Raw genomic sequence first — 23,380 nt, 5'->3', positions numbered from 1 at the left:
ATGTAAAGCCATTTTAATATTGTGCATGTGGCACTGACTACTAATGTCAAAGTCTTGCACAGGTAGTAGAAAAACCTAGAAATAAACCTGCCAGAAAGATTGGCAGCCAGGAGACCCAGCAAGCCCTAAGCCTTCCTGGCTGTCGGTCCTCATGAATCTGACAAGCTTATCTTTGGGATTGTCATCGGCTGCCCAAGATCTGCGTGTTGGAGCTGGTGGCACCTCAACAACAAAAAGTGGCTTCCGAAGATGGGCCTCATGTCAGCTCTCGCAGAGACTTGCAAGGAATATAGAGAAAATTATTGGCTACCGTTTAAGTTAGATCGAGACATGGTTGGCTGAAGACCATTCATAAATGACAGTGGACTGACAGAAATGATTGGGTCAGTGGCAAAAAATGCATTAGGTTGCCTAAGTAGCAAGACCAGACAAACCAGGTAGGGAGGTTAAGGAAATAAAAACTAAAATTAGATTTTTGCACACGAAAATAAAATGTTGACCTGGAGACATTCATGGTGACCAGTAATCATATTGTAGAAATTGCACAAGTCAAGACAAGCCCAGAGCGTTAGAAATTACTGTATTAGAAGGTCTCAGGGAAGCTGTGGGAGCTTTTGTTTTCCTTTTGTAATGACTGGCTAAATCTTTATAACATGAAAAAGGCCAGGGCAGCTTTTGGGTTCTCTTAACGATGAAATATGAGTGAGAAAAGTGAGGCATTCCTGGTGGGGATTTCAGTCGGCATGTAAGTTGAGAATACCCAAGTGGGAGATACCCTGAGGTTTGTCAGTGCCGTATAGAAACGCTTTCTGACATATCAGGGACCCCATGAGAGGTAGATGCCTTCATTATTGTGTGCCCCAGAGACCAATCAGTGATTGAAAATACTTGGATTCATTATCAAGATAGCATGATGATGATAGTTCTCATGAGACATGATGATCTTCAACTTGGCTTGGGGAAACAGTGCAGTCAAATAATCAGATCACAGTGTAGAATTTTCAACAGGCAAACCAGAATTATGAGGGGGACTGAGATTAGTAATGTATTATTAAAGGGGTTGGGGTTTTCCTCAAAAATACATCCTTAGTTCTACAAAAAAAATTATGAAGAAGGTCAAGTGCAAAATCATGCTGATTTGAAATCAATTTCAAACACTGATTTAAAAAACTCTTTCATCCTTTTAGTCCCACATCACTCGATAGAAAGCAAATAGAAATGGTCATCAGGACCAGACCTACATGAAACTGGGGAGTAGGAACCAGCATGCAGTTTCAGAAAGTGACAGATGCTGCCTAAAATTTCCCATATGATTCTCTGGTAAGGCTCCACCTGCTGGACCGCACTTCATGCTGGTCACCAGAAGCAGAAAAGAAACATTCAAGTATTTGTGCTTCAATTTGTTTACTGGATTCTGGCCATCTTTATTTTTAATAGGGATAGGGCAGTAATCCTGAGGATTGAGGAAATGACTGCAGATGAATCCAAAAATGTCTGGGTTAGGTTGATTGATGTAGAGATGCCGGTCTTGGAGATCCTCTCCACTTGGAGCCGGCAGTTTGTGGTGTCGATGGTAGCCATGATGTGGAGATGCAGAATCGCTGAGCAGAAACTGATAGCCAAGTTCCGCACACATGAGGACGGCCTCAACCGGGATCTTGGGTTCATGTCACACTATCTGTAACCCCCCATGACTTGCCTGGGCTTGCAAAATCTCACTAACTGTCCTGTCTGGAGACAATACACATCTCTTTAACCTGTGCTTAACGCTCTCTCCACTCACATTGTCTGTACCTTTAAGACTTGATTACCTGTAAAGACGCGCACTCCAACCATTATCTTGTAAATTGAGTTTGTGCCTGTATATGACCTGTTTGAGAACACAATCCTCACTCACCTGATGAAGGAGTCTGAGACTCCGAAAGCTAGTGCTGCCAAATAAACCTGTTGGACTTTAACCTGGTGTTGTGAGACTTCTTAGTTAGGTTGATTGGCCATATTAAATTGACCCTTAGTGTCAGGTGGATTAGCAGAGTAAATATGTGGGATTGCGGGGATAGGGCCTGGGGAGATTGTTGTTGGTTTATGCTCGATGGACTGGATGGTTCCTTCTGCACTGTCAGGTTTTTATGATTCTGTTCTATTGTATGAAATGCTGGATGACTTGGATTCTACAATCTGAAAGGGGGCCAATGAACAAGGACCCGTTGGAGCTACAAAAGACAATGGTTGGAGTAGCAGCAGTTAATCTGAAACATTATCTCAAGTTAAACTGAGAGTGTGGGACAAGATAGAAATGACTAAAGGAAAGCTCAGGGTGTCACTAGGAGTCAGTAATATACAGAATGATTTTCCGAGTAGAATAGTGGAAGCATAAACTCTGGAATCATTCAGAAAGCTGAAATGAGATGGGACCATGGTTTCTACAAAAGGACGAACTCCCCATTTAATTATAGTTGTGATATTTATGAACTGGATCAATAGGGAAATTAACATGGTTATTAAGAAAAAAAAGCAGCTCACAGTGCAAATGGAGATGAAGGCCATTAGATCAAGTACATGATTGTACAGGAGCTGGCATAAGGATAGAGATTAGCCCAGAAAGAAATAGAAACAAATACCACAGGCAATACAAAGCATTTAAAGTTACTTCTTTCAGTTTTATCTTAGTTAAAAAATGTTTAAATGCTAATATCAAAAATGAGGATCTAATAAGTGGCTGAATAACAGCAAAGATGCTGAATTAGAACGTGTTTTCTTTAATACCACAGGAGACATGAACAATATATCATCAGACATCACACCCAGATGCTCTTTACTTCTGACATTAATGAACAGCAGTTTGCCAACTCTGGAGCATTCCTGGAGGGCTGATCATTCATGTGACATCTCGTCAACAGCAACATATATTCATAAGGCGCCTGTAATGTAGTAAAATGTGCCAAGACGCTTCCCTGGGGCATCATAAAGCAAAATTTGACATTGAGCCACATGAACCCACATTAGGCCAGATGGCCTAAGACTCAGTCAAAGAGTTAGCATTTAAAATGTATGCCCCTATGGATCAAGGGTGCATAAAGAATCACAAAGGTAGGCTTGATAACTTGAACTCTTTATTTTAAGTGTGCACTGATACACGGTAATGTCTAAGACTGCCCAACATGGTCCCACACTGGAAAGAGCTAATTGTCCAGGGGGGTCACCTGACCACTCTTAAAGGGGCAGTCCGCGCCCCAAACCACAACATGCAATATATATATATACACACATATATCCTATATGTAAGATAAGGTATTCTCCAAGTTCTTCAAATGCCCCATCTCTGTTGAACCAAGATAAGTAAGAAGTTTAACAACACCAGGTTAAAGTCCAACAGGTTTATTTGGTAGCAAAAGCCACACAAGCTTTCGGAGCTGCAAGCCCCTTCTTCAGGTGAGTGGGAATTCTGTTCACAAACAGAGCATATAAAGACACAAACTCAATTTACATGAATAATGGTTGGAATGCGAATACTTACAACTAATCAAGTCTTTAAGAAACAAAACAATGTGAGTGGAGAGAGCATCAAGACAGGCTAAAAAGATGTGTATTGTCTCCAGACAAGACAGCCAGTGAAACTCTGTGGGGGTTACAAATAGTGTGCCATGAACCCAATATCCCGGTTGCGGCCTCAACCGGGATATTGGGTTCATGGCACACTATTTGTAACCCCCACAGAGTTTCACTGGCTGTCTTGTCTGGAGACAATGCACATCTTTTTAGCCTGTCTTGATGCTCTCTCCACTCACATTGTTTTGTTTCTTAAAGACTTGATTAGTTGTAAGTATTCGCATTCCAACCATTATTCATGTAAATTGAGTTTGTGTCTTTATATGCTCTGTTTGTGAACAGAATTCCCACTCACCTGAAGAAGGGGCTTGCAGCTCCGAAAGCTTGTGTGGCTTTTGCTACCAAATAAACCTGTTGGACTTTAACCTGGTGTTGTTAAACTTCTTACTGTGTTTACCCCAGTCCAACGCCGGCATCTCCACATCATGAACCAAGATAAGTCCAGGTAACACTGTACTTCTGTCAAACCACTCAAGATTTAGTCCCTGGCCCTCTGGAACAGAGCTGGAGCTGGCATAATGCCAAAGGAATTATTCCGCTTATCGCGGAACAGGTGCCTGTGTGTGTGACTATTGTTAGCGGTGGTTGTGATCCTTCACTACCCTCATCTGCAAATTGGCCTGCGATAGATCAATATTGGAGAATTGCTTCCTCCTTGCCAGGCCACTAAATAGATCCTCTATGAGAGGAAGCGGGTACGGGTCTGCGCACAGGACTGGGTTTGCTGTCACCTTAAAATCCCCACAGATTCTCACCGATCCATCTGATTTCACGACTGGAACAATTGGGGTGGCCTATTTACCGGTGGTCACTGGTTCCAACACCCCCAGATCCATCAGCCATTCCAATTCAGCCTCCACCTTAGGCCTAATGGCTTACAGTACCAGATGTGCCTTTAAACGTCTAGGACAAGCTTCTGGCTTCAGCCGTAATTTAACCTTGACACCTTTCATCTCTCCAAGGGATCCTTGAAAGACATCCGTCTCTCTTTCCAACATGTCTTGTAACCTCATGTTCGAGTCTGCCAGCCTATTTACCACACCCCCAGTTCAATTTCAACTTTTGTAACCAGGAACCTCTGAATAATGCAGGGCAGTCACCTTTCACCACTTATAATGGCAGTTCTGCACATTGGCCCCTCAACTGAGGGACCTAATAGAGGAATATAAGACGTTGAGAGGCATAGATCGGGTGGACTCTCAGAGGCTTTTTCCCAGGGTGGAAATGGCTGCTACGAGAGGACACAGGTTTAAGGTGCTGGGGTGTAGGTACAAGGGAAATGTTAGAGGGAAGTTTTTCACACAGAGGGTGATGGGCGAGTGGAATCGGCTGCCGTCAGTGGTGGTGGAGGCAAACTCAATAGGGTCTTTTTAAGTGACTCCTGGATGAGTACATGGGACTTAATAGGATGGAGGGTTATAGGTAGGCCTAAAAGGTAGGGATATGTTCGGCACAACTTGTGGGGCCAAAGGGCCTGTTTTGTCCTGTAGTTTTCTATGTTTCTATGTAACTGTATCTTTACCAGTACATAACCCTCGAGGGGAAATCACTTGCTGTGTATATGTTCATAATGTGTTTTTTGCAGGTTTTAATGACAGGGTTTTCAGCCATTAACTCCCGCTGAATGGCTTCATGCCAGAGGCCACAAACCAGCCATTTTCACCAACTCCAGTGTGATGCCATCACCAAACACATCTTCCCTTCAGTCCCTCTGTCAGCATTCCGCAGAGACCGTTCCCTCCGGGATAACCTAGTCCACTCCTCCACTCTACCCAACACCTCTCCCATCACCCAGGACACCTTCCTATGCAATTGCAGAAGGTGTAACATCTGTCCCTTTACCTCTTCTGTGCTTACCATCCAAGGTCCAAAGCACTCATTCCAGGTTAAGCAGTGTTTCACTTGCACCTCTTTCAATTTGGCCTACTTCATTCGCTGCCCCCAATGTGGTCCCCTCTATATCGGAGAGACCAAACTTAGACTGGGTGATCGCTTTGTTGAGCACCTCCAGTTTATGCGCAATCAAGACCCTGACCTCCCTGTTGCTTGCCATTTTAACACACGATCCTGCTGCCATGCCCACATGTCTGTCCTTGGTCTGCTGCAATATTCCAGTGAAGCTCAACACAAACTGGAAGAAGAGCACCTCATCTTCCGGCTGGGCACTTTACAGCCTTCCGGTCTCAACATCGAATTCAACAACTTCAGATGATTAGCTCGAGCCAACCTTAGCCACTTTGTTTTCACTTCATTTTATTTTTCACTGTTCTCTATCTTTTACTACTTTATTGTCTTTCTTTATTTTTCTTTGCCCCCCACTCTTTCCCCCTATTTTATCCCCCCTTTCCTTACCTTTTCTCCCCCTTTGCTTCCCCATTCCCCCTTTTTTCTCCATTTTACCGCTCTCCCACTCATCCCCCCTCTCCCCCCACATCTTCATCTGTCACAGCTTACCCTCTGATTTGGCCATTTGCACCTTTTATTCTCTCTATGGATTGCCATTAGCAGTCTTTTCCCCTTGTTTTTGTGGCTATAACTCATCTTTCATTCCCTCACCCTGCAGTATAAATATCTCCCACTTTCTGTGCCTTTTAGCTTTGACAAAGGGTCATCTAGACTCGAAACATCAGCTTTTTTCTCTTCTTACAGATGCTCCCAGACCTGCTGAGATTTTCCAGCATTTTCTCTTTTGGTTTAAGGTATCCAGTTCTCTTGCCTCTTTATCAAAGGGTCCTATGCGCCATTTTGTTTTTCTGACAGTGAGAATTTTTCCTGCCAAATGAGAGTCGACTCATAGCCTCCTCCCACTGTTGCCGTCAGGTGCCCACAGCTTGAGTCCCCTCGGCATCTGATTCCTGTGATGGCTGCTCCCTCAACCTGCCGTCAACTGCAGCCCGTGTCCCCTTGGTGTGCCCTCTTCTCACGTCGTTTTCAGTTCGCTACCAGGCAAGTTCTATCCTCCCCCTGAATGGACTGTTCAAAATGTAGTAACTGTGGTCAGAACCTCCTACCTATTCTTCACGGGGTAGCCACGCTGAGGTTCTTTTTCAGTGCTGTTCCTCCCCCTGCTCAAAAGTGATTGGAAATCACCTTGTCTTGTGGAGGGAAGATTGTGGGACTGGTATGGAAGAGGGAGACCAGGGACTAGCCAGGATATTGGGACTTGCGAGGGATAAACAGGCCATTTGCTGGTTAACAGGCTGCTATTACTGAGGTGCCACATAGATCAGTGGCATGACCTCGACATGGAGGCTGCCTTTCAGTGGCAGATTGGAGGACTCTAAGTCCAGGCAAGTTTAAAGACCTTCTCCCGGCTTGGCAACAATGACCGCAGGTGCCCAATGAAGGAGCTTCCCCTACCGCCTATGTCGGGAAATTGGGGCTCAGGAAAGGGGGATTGATAGGATTGAGACTTGGGAAAGGGGGGATTTCTGAGATTGGGACTTAGGGAACGTAGGGTTGATGAGATTGAGATTCAGAGAGGTTGAGGTGGGAGATTGGGACTAGGGGAGGGGTGGTTGGTGTTTGGGGAACAGGGTTGGTAAGATTGGAACTTGGTGAAGAAGTTAATGAGATTGAAAGGGAGAATTTGTTGGATGCTCTTTGGACTGGGGGAAGGAGGGTGAATGAAGATTGGATAACGTATGTTTTGTAGTGTGACACCTGGCATTTCTGTCTGGGAGAAAACAACATGATAATTGTGAGTGGCACTCATGGGCAAATGTGAAACAAGAGGACGATGGTGAGCCACCTTACATGATGAGCCTCCATTTTTTTCGACTCTCTCAGGGCAACAAACTCCACAAACAGCCCTGGCCTAACCCCTTGGCTGATCTGTCAACTCTTCACTTCAGTATTTTGCAGCATTTGCAGCCCAAGTTTGAGCTTGCAACTTCAGAACTGCCAAAAGGCACGTTACCTGAAGCATTAATTTGTTTCTCTCTCCACAGATGCTGTCAGACATGTTGAGTATTTCTGCATTTTCTGTTTTTATTAAGGAACAGAAAGTATCTTGCGCCTAGCAGCCCAATAAACCCCCATTCTTGGAACCAAAGCGGGATGGGGTGGGTAAAAGAGATAGAGGCTGGAAGCAGAAACCTCAACAATTAAATAAGTAATGAATATGTTAATGCTGGACTGGAATGTCTGTAGTTTGAAGAAAGATTCTCCTTTACTGGTGATTTTCCTAGAACTACAGTTGGCATGAGATTGTGACATTGGTGTAGACAGAAAGAGAAAAAGGTGAATGATGAGGTTGTCGCTGTGGCCCGGATTTAATATAAATGTTGAAAGGACAGATGTGTTCATGCCTAGATTAATGTAATGATAGATCTAACAATTTGATGGGTTTTTTTGTTAATTTGCCTCAGCCAAACTGGGGAAAGAGAAAGTTATTACCAGCGTGAGTACCTTTGTTACAAAAGAAAATCCAGACCTATCTAAAAGCAAAAATAACTTTTCTTAAGCTCAAACAGCAGGCTCCACTGCAGCTTCTGTACTCTCCCTCTTGAGCAATTTATATCCCAGATGATATTTAACACCAATTAGCTAAAGTACCGCAACAGTTGCACGAATCATGAAATAAATTTTGTATTTCTTTGTGACTGTAAATGGAAAATCTATGCGTTGATTTATGAACAATGGCTATCTGTGGTGAAAGAATACAATGTTTGAGATGACGATGAAGTGCACTGTGGTGAGAAGTAGAAGTGTACAGGAAAATTGTGCAAATACATTTTCTAAAACAGCAACATTGTTTAAAAAGCTGAAATTAGTGTTTGCTGATGCTTGTCGCATCAGTGATCTTGTTCGGATGCATTGTAATCTTTTGTGAAATAACTGTGCCATCTACGCCAATTCCTCAGGGAGAATCTTTGGAGAACTGCATGTGAAAACTGTAGAAATAGTAGAGTAGAATTTCAAGTGTGCAACAGAAGCTGGAGTTGGCTCTGAGATTGAACTTTAGGCTTGAGTTTAATAACGTGGAGAACTGTGGGGATCCAGAGGCAGCTTGCCCAACATTGGGAGTCAGAATTGGACCTGCTGCATTATTGGCAAGCCCTGGATAGTGGGTGATGGAAAATGCAGGGGAACCTTGTGCAGCAAGTAGTGCTGTGGAGCCAAGAGTGGTGCTCTTTCCCTACTGTTTCTCCAGCGGCCTCCAGCAGCCTCTTTAGGATCACAGATTAGGCTGCAATAGAATTTTAAAACTTATTGGAGCTTGTATGCCTAGTTTCCTGTACATTTTATTGCAGGTACCTGAAACAGTTGTCAGGAAAATGCCAGAATTGCTCATCAAGGAAGTGGTAACTGCTTTAAGTGTTTGTCATGTGAAAGATCAATGTGGGTCTGAGTACAGTACCACCCACATAGTGATGTAAGAGAACACCTGATCCACACCTAGGAATCAGTGTAGTGTTGGACAGAGCCATGTGTAGAAGCAAGCATGAAGACAGCTCCTTGTTTGGACCTTTACTTGTGTATATAGTTTCTAGCAGTCCATAAATTCCGTTGAACTCCTTAAGACTATGAATACATTAATAAGACTACATCCAACATCTTACTACAATAAGATAAAGGCAAAATACTCCAGATGCTGGAATCTGAAATGAAAACTGAAAATGCTGGAGAAACTCAGCAGGGGTCTGACAGCATCTGTGGAGAGAGAACAGAACCAATGTTTCGAGTCACGATAACCCTTCGTTAGAACTCAGACAGAGACATCCTGACTCGAAATGTTAGCTCTGTCCTCTGTGCACAAATGTTGTCAGACCTGCTGAGTTTCTCCAGCATTTTCTGTTTTTGTACCTTACTACCGTAACTGGGTACTTGCAAAATCATAATAGGCTTCGGAGAGTCAACCTAGTCTTATGAAAGGGAAATAGTGTTTGATGAATGTTTTAAGAGCTTTTTGAAGATGTAATTAGCAGAGTATATAAAGAGGAATCGGTATGGGGTATTTTTGGATTTTCAAAACACATTTGATATGGTACCACACAAAAGGTTGTTGTATAAGCTAAGGGTGCTTGAGGTTGAGACTAATGCATTAGGGCAGATAAAAGGATTGGTTAAGAGACAGAAATAACAATAGGAATAAGAAGGCAATTTTTAGGTTAGCAGGCTGCTATTATTGAAGTGTCACATGGATCAGTGGTACGTCCTCAGCCTGGAGGGCTCCCAGTGGCAGACTGGGGGATCAGCACTGCAGGCAGGCTTAGAGGCCCTCCCTCCCTGCCTGCCTTGGTTTGGCAGCAGTGTCTGCAGGCTGCCCAGTGGATGAGCTTCCTCCAGTTACCTCCCCCAGCAGGGTGGATAGGCTGCTGAATGTATTTTTCGACTTGATGTTAAAAACGTTGGAGGGAAGGTGTCTGTATTTCAGAGCGTCCTCTCTCTCACTTGCCTGCCATGGCAACCTGCTCCTGCTTTCAAGCTGAGGACTTCCTTTGGCCATCCATCTCCGAGAGCCCACACTCATACCTTAATTGACCATCAGTTGGAAAATCATAAGCGTCTGTCCCACACAGTGTGGGCTCTGATTCACTTTTGAGTCTGACTGCAGCATGCCTGTAAGACCAACAGGGCAATAATAGTAGGAGACTTTAACTATCCCAATATCAACTGAGATTCAAACAGTATAAGAGGCACTGAGGGCGAAAAATCCATGTCGTGTGCCCAGGAAATCTTTTTCAACCAATTAGTGACAAACCCAACTTGAGGCGGCACGGTAGCACAGTGGTTAGCACTGCTGCTTCACAGCTCCAGGGTCCCGGGTTCGATTCCAGGCTCGGGTCACTGTCTGTGTGGAGTTTGCACATTCTCCTCGTGTCTGCGTGGGTTTCCTCCGGGTGCTCCGGTTTCCTCCCACAGTCCAAAGATGTGCGGATTAGGTTGATTGGCCAGGTTAAAAATTGCCCCTTAGAGTCCTGAGATGCGTAGGTTAGAGGGATTAGTGGGTAAATATGTGGGGGTAGGGCCTGGGTGGGATTGTGGTCGGTGCAGACTTGATGGGCCGAATGGCCTCCTTCTGCACTGTAGGGTTTCTATGATTTCTATGATTCTATGAGGAGATGTAATTCTAGACCGAGTCTTGGGGAACAAAGAAAGGCAAATGGGCGAAGTGACAGTTGGTGACCATATCGGGGATAGTGATCACGCTTGAGTTAGATTTAGCATTACTATGAAAAGGACAGAGGATTAAACATTTTGAACTGGGGAAGGCAAATTTGCAGGAATGACAAGTGACTTGGCTGAGGTGGACTGGATAGCACTGCCAGGGGATAAATCAACGGAAAACCAGTGGGAAGCACTAAAACGCAAGAACCTAAATGTACAGAGTAGACATGACCCCTCCCAAATTAAGCGTGGTACTGCCAACTCTAGACTCTTCTGATCGTCAAAAGGAATATAGGGGAAGATCAAACAGAAAAAGAAAGTGTATGATAGGCACAAGAAGTAAACACTGCAGATAGCCTAGACGAATATAGGAAGTGCAAGAACAAAGTAAAAAACGAAATTAAAGAGACGGTATGAAAATAGATTAGCAAGTAATGTTAAAGAAAGCCCAAAGATGTTTTACCAATATTTTAATGCTAAAAGGTTAGTAAAGATAAAAGTGGGACCTATAAGAGAGGATGAAGGGAACTTGTGTGTTGATACAGAGACTATGGGAAGGGTTTTAAATGAATATATTGCCTCCGTGTCTACAAAGGAAAGGGATGATGCAGCTATAGTAATCCAGGAGGAATACTGAGTTATTGAACGGGCTAATCACAGAGGGGAAGTTCTCGAAGAGTTGGAATCCTTGAAAGTTGATAAGTCACCAGGGCCAGACGGATTGTTTCCGAGGCTGCTGAAGGAGGTTAGGGAGGAGATAGCAGATGCGCTTAGAATAATTTTCTAATCTGCACTAGATACAGGGGAAGTACCGGAGGACTGGGGAAATGCAAATGTAGTTCCATTGTTTAAAAAGAGGTCGAAGGTATTGACCGAATCTTACCGGCAATGATTATCAACTCGGTACAAAGAGAAGAGTCAGGTCTAACTCAATTAGTAATCCACTTTATTATCGTTGTTAAGCAGTGTACATATAAATCATACATCTGGTTAGAAAGTAAGCATGCAGTTGCATCAAAACTATGATGTCTACACGCACACCCACTAGGTTTCCATGACACCCCCTGAGTATTCACAGAATGTAAAAGATAATATACGAGAAAGGAGAGCTGTTGCTGGCCAGGCATTCTGTTCTCCCTCTTGATGCCGTCTCCATGTCCGCGACGTAGGGTCTTTTCTGCATTGTTAATCTCCAGATTTTCGCTGCCCTTTATTCAGGAATCTCTATTCTTTATCTTCATCCTTATCTTCGAGCTCTGCTGCCTTCTTCTTGTTGGTCTAAGCCTGCTCACTTATTTTGTGTCTTCCCTGCAATGGCTCCAGCCCAAGGTCCTAGGTGGGATTACCTCATTACTCTCTGGCTAAATAAGGGCTTATGCCTTACAACATTTCCGTTTTTTACAGAACTAAGTGGGCTTCAACCAGTTTCAGGTTACTTCAATTCAAGCAGCCTTCAGCAGCCCCTGGGCAACAAAGGGAATGCCAAACAATTATAGGCCAGTTAGTTTTAAGTGCTGGTCGGCAATTAGTAGAATCAATGCTGAAAGTTACAGTTAACTGTCATAGATTAGTCAGGGATGGTCAGCATGGATTTGTTAAAATAAGGTCTTGCCTCACAAATTTGATTGAATTCTGTGAGGAAATGGCAAGGGTTTTTGAAGGTATTGTGGTGGATGTTGTGTACATGGATTTTAGCAAGGCATTTGATAAGATCCCACATGGCAGATTGGTCAAAAAGTAAAAACACATGGGATACAGGGTAATGTGGCAAATTGGATAATTGGCTTAGAAACAAGACACAAAGAGTAACGGTGGATGGATGCCCTTGCGAATGGATAGTTGTTTCACGTGGTGTTCCACAGGGCTCGGTGTTGGGACACGCACTGTTCATGTTATATATTAATGATTTGGATGTGAATGTTGGGGCATGATTGGGAAATTCGCAGATGATAAAAATTGGCCCAGTATTGGATAATGTAGTCCAGCTATAATCTCAAACGATATAGATGGAGTTGGAGGAGTGGGTGGTAAAGTGGCAGATGGACTTTAACAGTAAGAAGCGTGAGGTCATGCATTTAGGAAGGTCAAATAGTCATATTAAGAGGGGTAGATGAAGTGAGAGATCTTGCGAACAAGTACACAGGTCCCTAAAGGCAGCAATTGAAGTAGACAAGGTTGTAAAGAAGGCATGTGAAATGCTCTCCTTCATTGGCAGAGATATAGATTATATAAGTAAGGATATAATGTTGGAATTGTATAAAACGTTGGAAGCCAGAACTGGATTATTGTGTGCCAGCCCAAGGACATCCAGGTGCCCTTTCTAATCCCATAATCCTGCATCCGGCCCAGAGCCCTGTATTCTAACAGTACTTAAGGTGCAGATCCAAGATACATTTTAAACACGGTTAGGGTCTCCGCCTCTACCATCAACTCGGGCAACGAATTCCAGACACCCATTACCTTTGTGTAATAAAAACGTTCTTACTCATGTCCCTTCTACACTTTCTGTCACTTACCTTGAATCTATGGTTTTAGAATTCTCCAGCAAGGGAAACAATTTTATCCTGTCCACTCTATCTCTTCCCCTCATAATTTTATACACCTCAATCAAGTCACCCCTCCATCTTTGTTCCAAGAAAAGTAACCCCAACCTATCTAATCTTTCCTCATAGTTACACTTTTCCTGCACTGGCAACATTCTTGTAAACCACCTCTGCACTCTCTCCAGAGCAATTACATCTTTCCTTTAAGGTGGTGACCAGAATCATCTTGGGGGTTGCCATTGATCAGAAACTTAACTGGACCAGCCGCATAAATAATGTGGCTACAAGAACAGGTCAGACGCCAGCAATTCTGTGGTGAATAACTCACCTCCTGACTGCCCAAGGACTGTCCACCATCTACAAAGCACAAATCAGGAGTGAGGTGGAATATTCTCCACTTGCCTGTATGGGTACAGCTCCAGCAACACTCAAGAAACTGAACACCATTGAGAGCAAAGCAGCCTGCTTGATTGGCATCCCATTTACTACTGTAAGCATTCAATCCTTCCACCACCGATACACAGTGGCAATAGTGTATACCATCTACAAGATGTACTGCAGCAACTCAGCAAGGGTCCTTCAATAGCATCTTCCAAGCCTACAAAGCGCAAAGTCAGCAGACACATGGGAACAGCACCACATTCCAAGTCGTCCTCCAAGTTGCTCGCCATCCTAACTTGGAAATCTTTGCCATTCCTTCTCTGTCGCTGGGTCAGAATCCTGGCACTTCCTCCCTAACGGCATTGTGGATGTACCTATACTACATTGACTGCAGTGATTCAAGAAGGCAGCTCAGCACCACCTTCTGAAGGGCGGTTACAGATGAGCGATAAATACTGGCCTAGCCAGCAACACCCACATCCCATGGACAAATAAAACAACATTAACTGCACTGAAGAGTTTAAAATTAATGTGTCATAAGTGGTTAGGGGGAAGTGGTAATGTTACTGGACTCGTAATCCTGAGGCCCAGGCTAAAGCCCTGGGGACATGGGTGCAAATCCCACCATGGCAGCTGGTGGAATTTAAATTCAATTAATTGGCTTAGTGGTTAGCACTGCTGCCTCTCAGCGCCAGGGACCCAGATTCAATTCAGGCTTTGGTTAACTGTCTGTGTGGAGTCAGCGTATTTTCTCTGTGTCTGTGTGGGTTTCCACTGGTTGCTCCGGTTTCCTCCCACAGTCCAAAAGTGCAGGTTAGGTGGATTGGCCATGCTGTGGGGTTACATGGATAGGGGGGGGAAAGCACCTGGGTAAGGTACTCTGTCAGAGAGAGTTGGTGTAGATTTGTTGGGTCAAATGGCCTCCGTCTGCACTGTAGGAACTCTGAGGATGATTTAAAACGGTGCGAAGTGTATTGTCGTCAGTATGTTTTACCCAGAGAGGTGGCCTGTGTTTTGTTAACATGTTACAATTTTTTCAATGTGAACTAGGTTTTGTATGTTTTTCCTGAAAGGCAAGCACATAAGGATGAGCATACAGCAACGATGCACCAAGTTGTACAAAGTAATATTTATTTCAGTAGATAAACTGGACCAATACTTAGAGAAGCTATATGTCGGGTCTGGAATTTAGTGGGTCAGACCAGTTCCAATAGGCTTCACCTCTCAAAAATTAAGTTTCTTTGGGGATTGAAAATGACTTGACAAGCTTGGCACGTGTATATCCTCTCTTGGAGAGGGTTGGCAGATTTGAGTGCGAGGTTATTTCTCCACGTTACTGATGAAGATAGCTCTAATAAAGTTAGATGGAGGTTGAATGAAGAGCGTTGAAGTGTCAGTCTCTCCAGTCCCAAATGCCCTAAGCCATCACCAGTCTCGACAAGTGGAACTTAATGAAGTGGAGCTGTTTGTAAGAGCCTTACACTAGTGCCTAATTGGTGCCACACCTCGGTGAGGGACCAGTTGCGTAATTACTGCTGCTTCAGCCAGAGCATGCACAGAACAAATGTTTTTGTGACTATTTAAAGGATGTTTCTACAGCTCCCAGTCTCTGTGCGGAGCAGAAATTAATTACATGAAATTGAATAATTGGAGCTGTTTTCACAGTAACTTCATTGCAGTGTTAATGTAAACCTGCTTATGACACTAATAAATAAACTTTAAAAACTTTAAAGAAAATACATCCTGACTTTCTTTATGATTATGTTTATATTTCTTTAAAGGGGAGTAAAAAGGGTGGTTTTGAACGATAGAACAGGAACTGTCAAAATAAATAAAATTATTGACACTTCCTACTTTTCGAGGCTATTAAATTACATGTAACTAACAATTGTGAAGCTGTGGTGGTGAAATAGTCTAATAGACAGAAATCTCCATTCCATGTCATGGTTGAGATTGTGGCAGGTATGATGAGTTGACAATTTAAGACTTCTGTAGGAGAGAGGCGTCTCTCTCTGAACCAAAGGCTAGCTCACTGAGGAATGAAGCTAGGTGTGGGAAAGACTTGACAATGACCATGAAAGAAAGTTTGCATTCATATAGCTATTTCACAATCTTAGAACATCTTAAAAGTGCTTTCCAGCAAAAGAACTATTTTGGAACTGTATTCACTGTTGCAATGGAAACACCGCAAATAATTGGCATACAACAAGGTCCTGTAAACAGCAGTGCAATCGTGATCATTTATTTCAGTGATGTTGGATAGGGGATCAATATTGGGCCCTGGAGAGAACTCCCCTGCTTTTCAAAGTAATCACAGTAAGAAGTCTCACAACACCAGGTTAAAGTCCAACAGGTTTATTTGGTAGCAAATACCATAAGCTTTCGGAGCAGAGCTCCTTCGTCAGATGGAGTGGATATCTGTTCTCAAACAGGGCACAGACACAGAAATCAAATTACAGAATACTGAGTAGAATGCAAATCTCTACAGCCAGCCAGGTCTTAAATGTACAGACAATGTGGGTGGAGGGAGCATTCAACACAGGTTAAAGAGATGTGTATTGTCTCCAGACAGAACAGCTTGTGAAATTCTGCAAGTCCAGGAGGCAAGCTATGGGGGTTACTGATAATGTGACATAAATCCAACATCCCGGTTTAGGCCGTCCTCATGTGTGCGGAACTTGGCTATCAGTTTCTGCTCAGCGACTCTGCGCTGTCGTGTGTCGTGAAGGCCGCCTTGGAGAACGCTTACCTGAAGATCCAAGGCTGAATGCCCGTGACTGCTGAAGTGCTCCCCCACAGGAAGAGAACAGTCTTGCCTGGTGATTGTCGAGCGGTGTTCATTCATCCGTTGTCGTAGCGTCTGCATGGTTTCCCCAATGTACCATGCCTCGGGACATCCTTTCTTGCAGCGTATCAGGTAGACAACGTTGGCCGAGTTGCAAGAGTAGGTACCGTGTACCTGGTAGATGGTGTACTCACGTGAGATGATGGCATCCGTGTCGATGATCCGGCACGTCTTGCAGAGGTTGCTGTGGCAGGGTTGTGTGGTGTCGTGGTCACTGTTCTCCTGAAGGCTGGGTTCCGGGGCGCGTGCGCCCTCTCTGGGCTCCGGGGCGCGCGCGCCCTCTCTGGGCTCTGGGGCGCGCGCGCCCTCTCTGGGTTCCGGCGCGCGCGCGCCCTCTCTGGGCTCCGGCGCGCGCGCGCCCTCTCTGGGCTTTGGCGCGTGCACCCTCTCGCTCTCATCTGCACATAAAGTGAATTCTCGGGTGACTGAGGAGTCCAATGCACGACCTACAGTCTCTGCCTCGAGTGGGGGAGATGGTGGTTGGAGGAGCGGATGGTTTGGTTGTCCTCGTTGCATCGTGCTCCTTTCCCTGGCGATGCTTGGCTTCAGCATGCTTTTGGCACTCGCAGTATTTGGTCGGGATATTGCATTTGTTCACAGAGGCTTTGAGGGTGTCCTTGAAGCGTTTCTCCTATCCTCCTGGGGCTCTCTTGCCATGTCGAAACTCTGAGTAGGACGCTTGTTTTGGGAACATTGTGTCAGGCATGTAGAATACGTGGCCCGCCCAGCGGAGCTGATCGAACGTGGTCAGTGCTTCACTACAGCTGATAACTGATACATTACCTCCATACTTCAGTCACCATCTGTGCATCAACATCTGCCATTGTTGATTTCAAGAAGGAATTAGATGTAACTCTTGGGGCTAAAGGGATCAAGGGATATGGAGTAAGGTGGGATCAGGGTGTTAAATTTGGTGATCAGCCATGATCATAATGAATGGCGGAGCAGGCTCGAATGATCGAATGCATACTCATAGAATCCCTAGAGTGTAGAAGGCCAGCTTCTATTTCCTATGTTTCTATGTAGAACAGGCAAAGTTGAAGAAGGAGTGGATAGCTGGAAAACATGAGAAACTGAGTGGAGGGAGGAATAATAGTGGTGCACAAATTTGCAGTGAGCAGAGATGCCTAGGCCTCATATGGGCGATAAGTAATTATGGAAGGATATATCTTTTCAAACTTATTCAGAGTTTTAAAATTTTTACTCCCATTCGCTTGCTCTGAGTGGAGATGGCTAAACCGTTTTGTCCACACATTTTAATTTGAGTTCCTCCTCTAAACCTTCATGGATTCTTTCTGGAGAAGATATTTAAAGAACAAAATATGAATCCGGCAACCTTCCCAAACATGATGCCCAGAAAGCATTAAAGAGACTACAGTCAGCTTTTTCAACTCCTTGACTAAGACCATCAGTTGCTTGGGACACTTAATTACAGGCGTGCTCTAAGTCCCTCCCGTACAAGAAATTTATTCATAGGAGGTGCACCCTTCTGATTGAGAGTCCAAGTGGAGGTGAATTTATTTTGGCCAGTGTATTTACCAGATTCTGATCAAGTATGAATGGCATGCAATCAGGCCCATTGGGTGGTTTTTGTTTACCAAATTCCAGGTAATAAGCAGAACAGAATGGGATTTGCTGTAGTTGCTAACTACTTTTTATGAAGGACCATATATGTGCTATGATGTAACGGGAAGCAGTAGTCCATACCATATGTACGGAGGTGAAATCCATGGCTTTTGGTGAATTGCATGATGGCAAAAGTAATATTAGTGTCGCTCCAATACCACCAGTTTCCTTTTGCTATCCTCATTACTATAATCTCTCATTCGTAATACTCAATTGAATCTTCACTGTACCCTTTCTGTAAATATAATTTCCTTCTCGCAGCGAGGTGTCCATAACTGTGCTCAGAATTCCAGCTGTGGTTTACCCAAAGTCTTTAAATTTCAAGATTACTTCCTTTTAAATTCAGTGTCACTCTGCAAAAAAAAGGATCCAATTTTTAGCAACTTTTTCTGTTACACTGTCACTCTTAAAATATCTCTTGTGTCTTCCCACCTAGATCCCTCCAAAAATCTTACTATTTAGAGTATTCTTATTTTCACTGTTCCTCTTCCCAGTATTTATATCTCTTCATTTTTCCAGCAACATCGGCCACCTGTTTACTCATTCATTCCGCATGTTTGCATTCCATTGCAGTCGCCTGCATTTTCTCTTAGTTTTCAGTATCCCTAATTTGGTATTCCTCTTTTGTTTAGAGGAGCAAGTTGACATTTCCAGGGATGACTTGGTCAAGTTAGACATGCCAATGGGTGCAGAATTGCTTGCCTGTGTCAGAAGTCATAGGAATACAGTAAATCCTCATTTTAAGTCGCCTGGCTTTAAATTGTTGTTTTTGTTTTGATCTGTTTCCTCCTGATTTAAGCTTTCGCGTCATTTTGCATCATCATGCTTGTCATCGCCATCCGCTTTCATTGTGTGTGCGTGTGTGTGCGTGTGTGCCTGTGTCATCGCTGCTTGTCATCATTGGGTTTTGTGTGAAATTTTGCAATGCACGTTACTGCACATTGGCTTCCTTCACATTAGGTCCTGTGATCTATCGGCACTATTGTTAAGGAAGTTGTTCGTACTGTAATATTCACAGCGACATCAATTCTTTTTTAAAGCCGGAGGCTTCCAAAGTCAGATTATTTTTCAAATAAGATGTTAGATTTAAATTTTGGAATTTCAGGAAGGTATGACTTTTTAATCACTTTTAAACATCAGCCATAAATGCCCAGTAAGAGGTGGTGGTGTCCCTATTGTTGAAAAGAAGCAAGAAAAGCCATCAAATTAGCAGTGAACTTGGATATTTTAAAATGTTCTGGGGCTGCAGAATGAACAGTCAATGTTGCTCAAGTGCTTAGGTTACCCTCCACGTCAGTGAGAACAATCTGTAGCGATGCTGGCAAAATCAAAAGCAGGTTTATAACATTGATGGGAGCAGATCCTTTTGGAAACATCTGCCAGACAGAATGTACATTTCAAAAGTGAAGACAATGTCAGGATCTCAAGTTGTCAGGATCTAAAGCTGTGAGGATCTAAAGCTGCCAAGATTGCCTGGTTGTTCTGCCTGGTGGAAATGCTGCAGGAGATTTTAAATTTAAGCCTTTAGTGCTGTATCTGTCTGAGACAGTACCGGCATTGAGGGGTTAATCCAAGGAACATGTGTGTGTTATTTTCCATTCGAATACGAAAACTCTTTAAAGAATGGTTCTTTCTGTATGCCATCCATGCCTGGAGAGAATATTGTGCCAGATGAAATCTGTCCTTCAAGAAATTAACCCTCTTGGACAATTTCCCAGGTCATCCTGTCAGACTAGATGAATTGTCTGAAAATATGAAGGTGATTTTCCTGTCACCAATACATCTCCATCGCTGCAGCCCATAGATCAGGGTGTAATTGTAGCATTCAAGTCTTACTGATTATGCTATACCTTCTCCCTGCACAAAACAGCAATGGTGAGAATATGCTATCAGCCAGGCAAGGACATCAAGAATATGACTAATTCATGGGATGAAGTTACATTGTTGTATCTGAAAGGTGTCTGGCAGAAATTATGGTCGAGTGCGTGAGTAGCTAAGAAGAATCTCATGATACTGTCCCTTCAGCGTGAAATCATTGGCGAGGAAGGCTGATAAAGTGGTTGAGGCTGATGTAGTGGAATTACTTGCATCCCACAGAGGGAAATTGTCCAATGAAGATTTAATGTAGCCAATAAGCTGAAGGGGAAGACGATGCTGAAACACCATCCCCTTGAGTTTTGTCAGAAAACAATTGTCAAGGGTTTTTCAGTTTATAGAATAGGCAATGAAAATCATCACAAAGGATGACCCAGACACAGTACAGTGCCAAAGTGAACAAGGGCATCAATGCTTTAATTAACTACTACAGAGAGATCTTCCAGGAGAAACAAAAAATTGTCCTACCGTCCATAGACACATTTTTACAGGTTGTTGACAATGCTGTCCCAGCATCCCATTAACTTCACCAGGATCTGGCTATTTCATGCCACCTTCCATTCAAAATCGAAACCACTCCAACTTCAGTCATTGGACTTCTCAGCAGAGAGGACCAGGGTCTTGAAGCCAAAGGTCATGGCAACCTGCAGGTAGCTCAAAGCACCACCAGCTGTGTTTTCAAAGGCTCTTCCAAATTCAGTGCTATGAAAAGCAATGCACAGCCAGCTCTTCCTCAAAGCCATTATGCCCAGTATTGACACTCTAAATCACTCAAAATCACCTGATTTAGGGATGTTCTCAAAGCATCCCTGAACAGGTCAATCATTTCCCCAAATCATCGAGCTGGAGTAGAACCAAGTCTGAATCAGAAAGGCTGCCCAAGAAGAGAGAGATCGGTGAATATTATCATATTTGAATTTATACGGGGTTTCTATTATTTTGAGAGATGTCTTATTTTGCAAGTTATTTCAGCTAGGAATGCACAGTGCTGCACAAGTGTGGTGCACGATTTCAACTTATATGTTGTTTTTTTACTGGTGAGATTTAGCCGATGGAACCTAAGAGACACTCTAACCACCGTCCCTTGACATTCAGTGGTGTAACCATTACTGAATCCCCCCCTGTCAACATCCTTGGGGTTGCCATTGACCAGAAACTCAACTGGACTCACCACATAAACACAGTGCCTACAAGAGCAGGTCAGAGGCTAGGAATACTGTGGCGAGTAACTCACCTCCTGACTCCCCAAAGCCTACACCATCTACAAGACACAAGTCTGGAGTGTGATGGAATGCTCCCCGCTTGCCTGGGTGTGTGCAGCTCCAACAACACCTAAGAAGTTTTGACACCATCCAGGACAAAGCAGCCCACTTGATTGGCACCACATCTGCAAACATTCAATCCCTCCACCACCGGTGCTCAGTGGCAGCAGCGTGTAGTATCTACAAGATGCACTGCAGCAATTCACCAAAGATCCTTAGACAGCACCTCCCAAACGCGCAACCACTTACATCTAGAAGGACAAGGACAGCAGATACATGGGAACGCCACCACCTGCAAGTTCCCCTCCAAGCCACTCACCACCCTGACTTGGAAATACATGGCCATTCCTTCACAGACGCTGGGTCAAAATCCTGGAATTCCCTCCCTAATGGCATTGTGGGTCAACCCAGAGCACATGGACAAGGCAGCTCACCACCACCTTCCCAAGGACAACTAGAGATGGGCAATAAATGCTGGCCAGCCAGCAATGCCCATGTTCCATGAATGAATTTTTAAAAAGCCTATCTCCAGTTATAATATTGATTCTGATGGGAACCTGTGATTAACATTAAGTTGGTTCACTTAAAGTTGTGATTTCAGGAACACAACCACAACTGAAAATGAAGATTTGCTGTACTTAATCTTGGACAGGAAACAACAGATTTCTGCTGTAGTTATGTTGTAGCTCAAAAAAAATGGGTATGGGAGGTGCCGTGCCTCAAAAGTCTCAGGCTTCGGGAGGGGAGAAGAACATGTTTCCTTAAAAGTTTTTAGCTGATTGCAACTGCTCCTACCTGCTCAGATTGAATGCCAAATACTTACTTTCTTCATTCTACCATTGGCGACTGCGCTTTCAACTCGTAACCACTGGAATTCTCTTCATAAGCCTCCCTAGCTCTCTCTCCGCCTTTATGCTTAAAAATCACCTCTGATCAAGCTTTTGATTGCCTGACTTAATGGCCGGAATTCTCCAACCTCGTCTGCGGCTGGGATTTTCCGGTTCCGCTGCAATGAATGGAGATTTGGCTGAGCACCAAGTTCTCCGTTCCCAGCAGTGGCGGGGCGAACGAGACCAGAGAATCGCTCGTGACAAATTTTCTCGGTAAGTACGTCTGCAGATGACACCAAGATTGGTGGCATAGTGGACAGTGAAGAAGCTTATCTCAGATTGCAACAGGGTCTTGATCAATTGGTCCAGTGGGCTGACGAATGGCAGATGGAGTTTAATTTAGATAAATGCGAGGTGATGCATTTTGGTAGATCCATAAGACCAGAAGACATCGGAGCAGAATTAGGCCACTTGGCCCATCGAGTCTATTCTGCCATTCAATCATGGCTGCTATTTTTCTCATCCCCATTCTCCTGTCTTTTCCCCATAACCCCTGACCCCCTTATTAATCAAGATCGAACCAGGGCAGGACTTACTCAGTTAATGGTAGGGCGAATGGTAGAGTTATAGAACAAAGAAATCCAGGGTACATGTTCATAGCTTGTTGAAAGTGGAGTCACAGGTGGACAGGGTGGTGAAGAAGGTATTTGGCATGCTTGGTTTCATTGCTCAGAACATTGAATACAGGAGTTGGGACGTCTTGCTGAAGTTGTACAAGACATTGGTAAGGCCACACTTGGAATACTGTGTACAGTTCTGGTCACCCCTATTATAGAAAGGATATTATTAAACTAGAAAGAGTGCAGAAAAGATTTACTAGGATGCTATCGGGACTTGATAGTTTGAGTTATAAGGAGAAGCTGGATAAACTGGGACTTTTTTCTATGGTGCTTAGGAGGCTGAGGGGTGATCTTATGGAAGTCTATAAAATAATAAGGGGCACAGATCAGCTAGATCATCAATACCTTTTCCCAAAGGTGGGGAGTCTAATAAAGGGCATAGGTTTAAGGTGAGGGGGGGGGGGGGGGGGGAGAGATACAAAAGGGTCCAGAGGGGCAATTTTTTCACACCGAGGAACAAGCTGCCAGAGGCAGTAGTAGAGGCGGGTACAATTTTGTCTTTTAAAAAGCATTTAGACAATTACATGAGTAAGATGGCTATCGAGGGAAATGGGTCAAACGCGGGCAATGGGGACTAGCTTAGTCGTTAAAAAAAGAAGGGTGGCATGGGCAAGTT

General features: G+C 43.9%; 1 protein-coding gene across 2 annotated transcripts in view; it reads left to right on the top strand.

The window, feature by feature from the left end:
• The window catches only part of rad18 (RAD18 E3 ubiquitin protein ligase), a 271,630-nt gene that overhangs the window by 54,582 nt on the left and 193,668 nt on the right, over positions 1-23,380 (top strand). The window lies entirely within an intron of this gene.

This window comes from Mustelus asterias, chromosome 3, assembly GCF_964213995.1.
Source record: "Mustelus asterias chromosome 3, sMusAst1.hap1.1, whole genome shotgun sequence".
In the NCBI taxonomy this organism is placed as follows: domain Eukaryota; kingdom Metazoa; phylum Chordata; class Chondrichthyes; order Carcharhiniformes; family Triakidae; genus Mustelus; species Mustelus asterias.
This window is presented reverse-complemented; position numbering and strand designations above follow the sequence as displayed.